The following is a 9,655-nucleotide window of genomic DNA, read 5'->3' on the forward strand; positions in this document are numbered from 1 at the left end:
TCTCTGATCTCTTCATATTCAAGTCCTTTTCCTTCTCTGACCTCTCTTCATATTCAAGTACTTTTCCTTCTCTGACCTCTCTTCATATTCAAGTCCTTTTCCCTTCTCTGATCTCTCTTCATATTCAAGTCCTTTTCCTTCTCTGACCTCTTCATATTCAAGTACTTTTCCTTCTCTGACCTCTCTTCATATTCAAGTCCTTTTCCCTTCTCTGATCTCTCTTCATATTCAAGTCCTTTTCCTTCTCTGACCTCTCTTCATATTCAAGTCCTTTCCCTTCTCTGACCTCTTCATATTCAAGTCCTTTTCCCTTCTCTGATCTCTCTTCATATTCAAGTCCTTTTCCTTCTCTGACCTCTCTTCATATTCAAGTCCTTTTCCCTTCTCTGATCTCTCTTCATATTCAAGTTCTTTTCCTTCTCTGACCTCTTCATATTCAAGTACTTTTCCTTCTCTGACCTCTCTTCATATTCAAGTCCAGGCGATACAACCCGCCAGGATGCTCTCGATTGTGCATCTGTAGAAGTTTGTGAGTGTTTTTGGTGACAAGACACATTTTTTTCAGCCTCCTGTGGTTGAAGAGGCGCTGCTGCACCTTCACGACGCTGTCTGTGTGGGTGGACCAATTCAGTTTGTCCGTGATGTGAACAGGGAGTACAAGAGAGGGCTCAGAACGCACCCTTGTGGGGCCCCAACAGGGAGGGATTACCTGGACTTGTCCAATAAGAAACACTTGTCCAATAAGAAACACTTTATTTTTCTGTTGCAAACATTTTGCTACAGTGTGCCATAATGAACACTACCCAGGGAGCTCACTTCCACAGCTCTCCCGATAGGCTCATTCTCTGATGCATTAATGGCGTTTACACTGTGGTTGTTAATGTCTGTGCGCACATCTTCAATGTCCTTGGCCGCATCAATCACCTAGGAGAAGAAAGACAAGAATATGACTAATCGATATCAACTGATCCACAGGAGGACTTAATTCAGCCTTTACTTGTGTTGATTTAAGAATGGTTGATGGAAGCCAAGGGCTGTGTTCATTAGTACACACTGTAGCAAAACTTGAGGGCTTCTTATTGGACAAGTTCCAATAGTACCTCCCCGTTTCGTTCAGTTTGAGGGTTTTTCATCCCCTTTGTACCTATTGAACACAACCCAAATCTCCCCCGAGCCACTGTATCTGCCAGTTGTGACAGAGGGGTCCTTCCTCAGCTGCTCAAACGTTCTGCTGTACGGCTTTCTGGAAGACGCTGGTCTCATGTCATATCAAACTGGCTCCGCTGGCCTCCTCCTCCTCGGGGTTGATCTGAAGGAACGCTGGTCTCATGTCATATCAAACTGGCCTCCTCCTCCTCCTCCTCCTCGGGGTTGATCTGAAGGAACGCTGGTCTCATGTCATATCAAACTGGCTCCGCTGGCCTCCTCCTCCTCCTCCTCGGAGGGGTTGATCTGAAGGAACGCTGGTCTCATGTCATATCAAACTGGCTCCGCTGGCCTCCTCCTCCTCGGAGGGGTTGATCTGAAGGAACGTCTGGCTTCGGCAGCCCCACGTCAGGCATCATACACCAGCCCAGACTGAAACCCGGTAGACCTACTGTAAAAGCTGGTTGTTACTGGACTTTTTACCTTAGCGCTGGATCTATCTCATTGGGTTAAAGATATCCTCCAGTATTAAAAAAACAACTTTTCCTGTTAAACTGATATCCCAAGTATAACTACAGTAAAGTACACACACTAAAGGGTACAAAAATGTAAACTTTTTTTATTTTTTTTACACAACTGCAAACTTGCAGGAGAAGAGTATTCAAGGAGTTGGTCTGATGGGACCTTGTGATGTCATCAACCCCCTCTCCCCCCTTTGCTTGAGAAACATTAGAAAACTAAAGGGATGATGATGATGTCATGACATACAGTGGGGCAAAAAAAGTCAGCCACCAATTGTGCAAGTTCTCCCACTTAAAAAGATGAGAGAGGCCTGTAATTTTCATCATAGCTACACTTCAACTATGACAGACAAAATGAGAGAAAAAAAATCAGGAAAATCACATTGTAGGATTTTTTTATTAATTTATTTGCAAATTATGGTGGAAAATAAGTATTTGGTCAATAACAAAAGTTTATCTCAATACTTTGTCATTGCCAACAAAGGGTATATAACAGAGGTCAAACGTTTTATGTAAGTCTTCACAAGGTTTTCACACACTGTTGCTGGTATTTTGGCCCATTCCTCCATGCAGGTCTCCTCGAGAGTAGATTTCCTTAACAAAAGGCACATCTCAATAGGTGGTCCAGGTACACTACCAGTCAAAAGGTTTGGACACACCTACTCATTCAAGGGTTTTTCTTTATTTTTACTATTTTCTACATTGTATAATAATAGTGAAGACATCAAAACTATGATATAATATAATATATAATAATATATGCCATTTAGCAGACGCTTTTATCCAAAGCGACTTACAGTCATGTGTGCATACATTCTACGTATGGGTGGTCCCGGGAATCGAACCCACTACCCTGGCGTTACAAGCGCCATGCTCTACCAACTGAGCTACAGAAGGACCACAATGAAATAACACATATGGAATCATGTAGTAACCAACAAAAAGTGTTTTTTGAGATTCTTCAAAGTAGCCACCCTTTGCATTGACGACAGCTTTGCACAGTCTTGGCCTTATCTCTCAACCAGATTCATGAGTTTCAAATCACGGGTGTGCCTTGTTAAACGTTCATGTGTGGAATTTGACACGGTAGGGGTTGTATACAGAAGATAGCCCTATTTGGTAAAAGACCCCTTAAAAGATTTAGATGCACTATTGTAAAGTGGCTGTTCCACTGGATGTCATAAGGTGAATGCACCAATTTGTAAGTCGCTCTGGATAAGAGCGTCTGCTAAATGACTTAAATGTAAAATGTAAGTCCATATTATGGCAAAAACAGCTCAAATAAGCAAAGAGAAACGATAGTCCATCATTACTTTAAGATATAAAGGTCAGTCAATCCGTTTCAAATTTCAAGAACGTTGAAAGTTTCTTCAAGTGCAGTCGCAAAAACCATCAAGCACTATGATGAAACTGGTTCTCATGAGGACCGCCACAGGAACGGAAGACCCAGAGTTACCTCTGCTGCAGAGTATACGTTCATTAGAGTTAACTACACCTCAGATTGCAGCCCAAATAAATGCTTCACAGAGTTCAAGTAACAGACACATCTCAACATCAACTGTTCGGAGGAGACGGTGTGAATCAGGCCTTCATGGTCGAATTGCTGCAAAGAAACCACTACTAAAGGATACCAATAATAAGAAGAGGCTTGCTTGGTCCAAGAACCATGAGCAATGAACATTAGACCGTGGAAATCTGTCCTTTGGTCTTATGAATCCAAATGTGAGATTTTTTGTTCCAACCGCCATGTCTTTGTGAGATACAGAGTAGGTGAATGGATGACTTCTGCATGTGTGGTTCCCACCATGAAGCATGAAAGAGGTGTGATGGTGTGGGGGTGCTTTGCTGGTGACACTGTCTGATTTATTTAGAATTCAAGGCACACTTAACTAGCATGGCTACCACAGCATTCTGCAGCAATCCGCTATCCCATCTGGTTTGCGCTTAGTGTAATTATCATTTGTTTTTCAACAGTACAATGACCCAACACACCTCCAGGCTGTGTAAGGACGATTTGACCAAGAAGAAGAGTGATGGAGTGCTGCAATCAGATGAGCTGGCCTCCACAATCACCCAACCTCAACTCAATTGAGATGGTTTGGGATGAGTTGGACCGCAGAGTGAAGGAAAAGCAGCCAACAAGTTCTCAGCATATGTGGGAACTCCTTCAAGACTGTTGGAAATACATTCCAGCTGAATCTGGTTGAGAGAATGCCAAAGGTGTGCAAAGCTGTCATCAAGGCAAAGGCAAGCTACATTGAAGAATCTCAAATATATTTTTCTTGTATAAACACTTTTTTTTTGGTTACTACATGATTCCATATGTGCGTGTTCAATCTTTATACATTCTTGCAAATCCTCAGACTCCTTGAATCTTCTGAAGGTGAAGGATGGTGTCGACGCAGGATTGCATTACTCGTCCGTTAACTTTTCAATAGTGACTATGGAACAGGGGAAAATATCAATATGGGATCATTATAGGAAACATAATACAGTCAGATTGATATGTATACATTACATTAATTTCAAATGTTTACTGGACAGCTGCTCGTTTGGTCCCTCTGGACATGTGTTTACTGGACAGCTGCCCGTTTGGTCCCTCTGGACATGTGTTTACTGGACAGCTGCCCGTTTGGTCCCTCTGGACATGTGTTTACTGGACAGCTGCCCGTTTGGTCCCTCTGGGCATGTGTTTACTGGACAGCTGCCCGTTTGGTCCCTCTGGACATGTGTTTACTGGACAGCTGCCCGTTTGGTCCCTCTGGACATGTGTTTACTGGACAGCTGCCCGTTTGGTCCCTCTGGGCATGTGTTTACTGGACAGCTACCCGTTTGGTCCCTCTGGACATGTGTTTACTGGACAGCTGCCCGTTTGGTCCCTCTGGACATGTGTTTACTGGACAGCTGCCCGTTTGGTCCCTCTGGACATGTGTTTACTGGACAGCTGCCCGTTTGGTCCCTCTGGACATGTGTTTACTGGACAGCTGCCCGTCTGGTCCCTCTGGACATGTGTTTACTGGACAGCTGCCCGTTTGGTCCCTCTGGTCCAGCTCTGGTCCCTCTGGACATGTGTTTACTGGACAGCTGCCCGTTTGGTCCCTCTGGGCATGTGTTTACTGGACAGCTGCCCGTTTGGTCCCTCTGGACATGTGTTTACTGGACAGCTGCCCGTTTGGTCCCTCTGGGCATGTGTTTACTGGACAGCTGCCCGTTTGGTCCCTCTGGACATGTGTTTACTGGACAGCTGCCCGTTTGGTCCCTCTGGGCATGTGTTTACTGGACAGCTGCCCGTTTGGTCCCTCTGGGCATGTGTTTACTGGACAGCTGCCCGTTTGGTCCCTCATGTGTTTACTGGACAGCTGCCCGTTTGGTCCCTCTGGGCATGTGTTTACTGGACAGCTGCCCGTGTTGGTTTACTGGGCCCGTTTGGTCCTCTGGGCATTGGTCCCTCTGGGCATGTGTTTACTGGACAGCTGCCCGTTTGGTCCCTCTGGGCATGTGTTTACTGGACAGCTGCCCGTTTGGTCCCTCTGGACATGTGTTTACTGGACAGCTGCCCGTTTGGTCCCTCTGGGCATGTGTTTACTGGACAGCTGCCAGTTGATGGAAAAGTGTTTTCAATGACTCCTGGGTTGATAAGGAAATCTGCATGATCTGCTGTGACTGACATCAGTGTCTTTGGCAGACAAATTTAAGTTCTTCAAGAGTTGGCATTATCAAGTCCCATCAGAACAGCACAAACACTCAATTTTGGTCGGCCTTGCGGCAGGGTCTGTGGAATTTGGAGGCGTGGCTACACGAGACAAGCAGCAATGTTTTTTTTTTTATAACTAACTGAGGTAGTGAGATCCCATTGGCGCGTTCTAGTATTTATTTGCATATTTTCATTTGGGAACACCTACTCTGTCAAGTGGGCGTGTGCTATAACTCAATTCTCCCTTGCACTCCTTAGAAACAACGCAATGGGAGAAGTCTACATAACGCAGTCCACTCTGTTTGCTACAGATTTTAGATAGGAAACAGAAAACTGTATCGATGAGAAATTGCAGAATGTCGGCTAAAATGTTGGAATGTCGGCCATCTTTTCCTACCGGAAATTACCATATTTGGTCATGAGTTTGAAACGCCAACCGGATGATTCACATCTATACATCTGGTGATATATACTCTCCTCAAATATAAAAACGCAACATGTAACAATTTCAAAGATTTTACTGAGTTACAGTTCATATAAGGAAACATACCCCAACCAAGGTTCAGAATGTACACTCAGTGGGCCTACACATTGCACACCCTTTAGTCTGTCCATTTTCAGCTCATGAGATTTTACGATAATTTTGTCAATATTAAAATTTCAAAAGCTCTTTAGTCTTATGACCTACAACCCTCAAACTGCTGTCAGAATATCCACTGAGTAGCCTTTATAAGTTGTTTTTCCAATTTCAACTCACACAATTTTACATTAATTGCCTGCTCTGCTCCCCTGAAGGACAGTTTCACTCACACACCTATTCACTTGGGCCTTCTCCCTGGGGCCTTCCTGACTTCCAGGCTGGCCCCCATTGACCTGGTGACCTCTGCCTCAAGGCCTACACTCCCTGCCCACCCTCTCCCTGGGCCTGAGAGTGTATAGCTTACTCCCTGGAACTACAGACCTCCACACCTACTCTCCCTACCCTGTCACCACCCCTCTCACTGGGCATCACCCATGACCGCTTCTCTGCCGGGGCTCAGCCATCTCCATAACCTTGCCCACCAGGTGAACCAGGGCACCCACACTTAAGCACCCCTCCCCAGACACTAAAACGTCCATATTCCCACTGTCAAGAACCACGTGCACCTGGTAATCCGAAACAGTCTCTGCACCTGGTCATCTGTCCTCTTTTCCACTCAGCGACCGAGTCCCTACTCCAACCTCCATGTCCCCCGAGTCCGGCCGCCCCTGCTCGGACTCTGAGTGCCCCCTGCCTTGATGGAGGACTCCTCGTGCACCTGGTAACCCTTTGACTTCCACAGCGAGTCTCAACCTGACTCACAGTTTCACCAGAGGACCCCGGGCGGATGGGCGACCACAACCTAGCCCCCTACCTATCCAGAGCCCCATGTCAATGTCTTACGCCTTCTACCTGCCTGCCTGGCCTCGCTCACACTCTGTGTCTGGCCTCTGGCCCTTCTGCGTGCACCTGGTAACCTGTAAGTAAAGAAGAAGAAGGAGGAAGATGCCTTCCGTCACCGACAAACGCTTGGATCGAGCGCTGGCTTTCAATAGATCACAGCGAGTGAGCTGCTCTGCTACGTACGAAAACCTGACCCAGAATCAGGTCGTCTACGAGTGATTTAGCACCAGGTTCCCCACAAAATGCGGTGCACATTATCCGGCCGCACCCCAGCAACTCATCCGGCCACACCCCAGCAACTCATCCGGCCGCACCCCAGCAACTCATCCGGCCGCACCCCAGCAACTCATCCGGCCGCACCCCAGCAACTCATCCGGCCGCACCCCAACCCCGTCACGACCGGCTCTACTCACCTGCCAAAAGAGGCAGGCTATCCCCGGCAAAACAGAAGATCCGCGGCACGACGGTAACTTTACGTTTAATGGGGGGATTCTGACTTAGAGGCGTTCAGTCATAATCCCACAGACGGTAGCTTCGCAACATTGGCTCCTCAGCCGAGCACATACACCAAATGTGCTCGGGGGGATTTGAGTGCGACCGCGACAGGTGGGTACACTCCCTTTTGAACTTCATCAAGTTGACATTCAGTGATCCATGCCCAGTGGGAACCTAGACTTCTTCTGTCCGTTTTATGGTTCCGCAGTAAATCAATGGCCGTGGATGGTACTACCCACATCAGATGTAGGGCCTCCCTCCCCAGACAAGCTGGAGATACCTCTCCCCACTTTGTAGGGCATGATCCAGATCCATGCAATGACCTATCACTGCAGGGCCAATGGGTTTAGTCTCTGCCTCAAGTCTAGTGAGTGTAGAGGAGACCTCCCCACCTACAATGTACGATGTCCCGCATTCAAGCAAGCCTGAGGCCTGGTAGTGTCAGCTAATGGTCAGCTAATCTCCACTACATAGAATGTGTAGAGTCCTGCACCCAGGCGGACCGGAGGCCTGGTAGTGTCAGCTAATCTCCACTACATAGAATGTGTAGAATCCTGTACCCAGGCGGACCGGAGGCCTGGTAGTGTCCATAACTGCTAAAAACATTACATCTCCATTTAGAGCTCCACTGTTAGCGGGTCCAGCCTAAAGCCAGCGTTCGATTCAAACCTTTGCGGTTTAGAGTTAGCTAAGTATCCGAGGGAAGTGTCTTTTAAAAGTTTCAGCCGCTCTGTGATCATACCGATGCCAGTAAGTACATTATCAGCCATCTCCCAGGACTGAACTCCACCCTCCCAGCCAAAGCCAGGGATGTGTTTGAGCCATCATTCTCTAATTGGCTTCCTGTCAAGGTCAGGATTTGTTAACAAGAGCCCCGCAGCAAATCATTGAGTCTGGTAGAACCGCCCTCACATTTTCATGCTTGACCTAAAGCCCCATATTCCAGGACCGACTGACGCCTTCCTTTTTAACGATCAACAGCCGTCACCATCTGCAGGACTCTCTTCCGACTAGTACCGAGGTAACTCCCGTTTGGTTTGCATCGTTAGCGACACCTGAAAACAGATGGCATACAGGGATGGAAGAGCCCTGCTTAGAGGGCTACCTCGTTATCTCCCTTACTAAGGCTCAGGACTCCTTAAGAGTCATTGTTACTCCTGCCATTTACCTACACTTCATTGATTTTTCTGCCCAGTGCGCTTCATTGAATTCTGGGCAGAAATCACATCGCGTCATCACCCACCTCGGGCCTTCGCGATGCTTTGTTTTAATTAAACAGTCGGATTACCCTGGTCCACACCAGTTCTAAGTCAGCTGCTAGGCACTGGCTGATACGACCCAGTGTGAACAGGAATGGGGCGAGAAGGATTTACACCCTCACCCCCGGATTTTCAAGGGCCAGCGAGAGTTTACCGGACACTGCCGGAACTGCAAGGCTTTACAGGGCTTGGGTCCCCCTCTCGGGGCGAACCAATTCCGGGGCGCTATGCCCTTCACAAAGAAAAGAGAACTCTCCCCAGGGCTCCTGCCAGCTTCTCTGGGATCGGTCGCGTTACCGCACTGGACACTGAGGCCCCGTAAGTAGTTTGAGGTCAGTAGGTCACAAATTAGGAAGTTTGAAAAATGTATGTAAAATCTTGTGAGATTATAATGGACAAACTAAAGGGTGTGCAATGTGTAGGCCCACTAAGTGTACATTCTGAACCTTGTTTGAAGTCAGTAGGTCACATGACCGAGGAGCTATTGAAATTCGAAAGTAAAAAAAGTTTGTACTTTGTTTCCACTCCCTAACTAATTCAACTAGGAATACAAAATGCTGCTCACATTTCCACATGTTTATTAGATTTGGAAAGCGAATTCATGTCCACATCGTGAAAGTAAAACCTGTGCAATGTTGTGCGCAATTTTTCCAACATCATGACACTTATTTGGGAGTCTCTGGCTAAAGTGGTTTGAAAACCCGAATATCCGCTGAATTATTCAACTTCAAACTGGTTTTTACCTTGGTCTCAAACCTATCGTTCGCTCTCCCGCAGTGTTTGGACTAGTTTGTTACATGGTGTCGTTTTCACTGCCTTGTCGATGACAGAGCACGAATGTATCCTTATAGCTATTGTACCGGTGTTCGGGAACTCACAAAACTAAAAGCCCTGTTGTAGCGAGCTGACTCCCCCCCCAGACAAGGACCGATAACACACTGGAACACTTCCACGCGCTTCTGTGCAAAACGTCAACAAGGAAGGAACGTCCGGAGGCTCCACATCTGGATAGTTCTTCTTCTTCAAGATAAAATGTAAGTAGCACTTGTGTAAATAGAGGGCGTAATCTACTGTCGAAAGAATATTACTACACTTTTGGAAGACGAGCGACAAAAAT

The sequence above is a fragment of the Oncorhynchus keta genome, chromosome 22 (assembly GCF_023373465.1).
Source record: "Oncorhynchus keta strain PuntledgeMale-10-30-2019 chromosome 22, Oket_V2, whole genome shotgun sequence".
NCBI classification, from domain to species: Eukaryota; Metazoa; Chordata; class Actinopteri; order Salmoniformes; family Salmonidae; genus Oncorhynchus; species Oncorhynchus keta.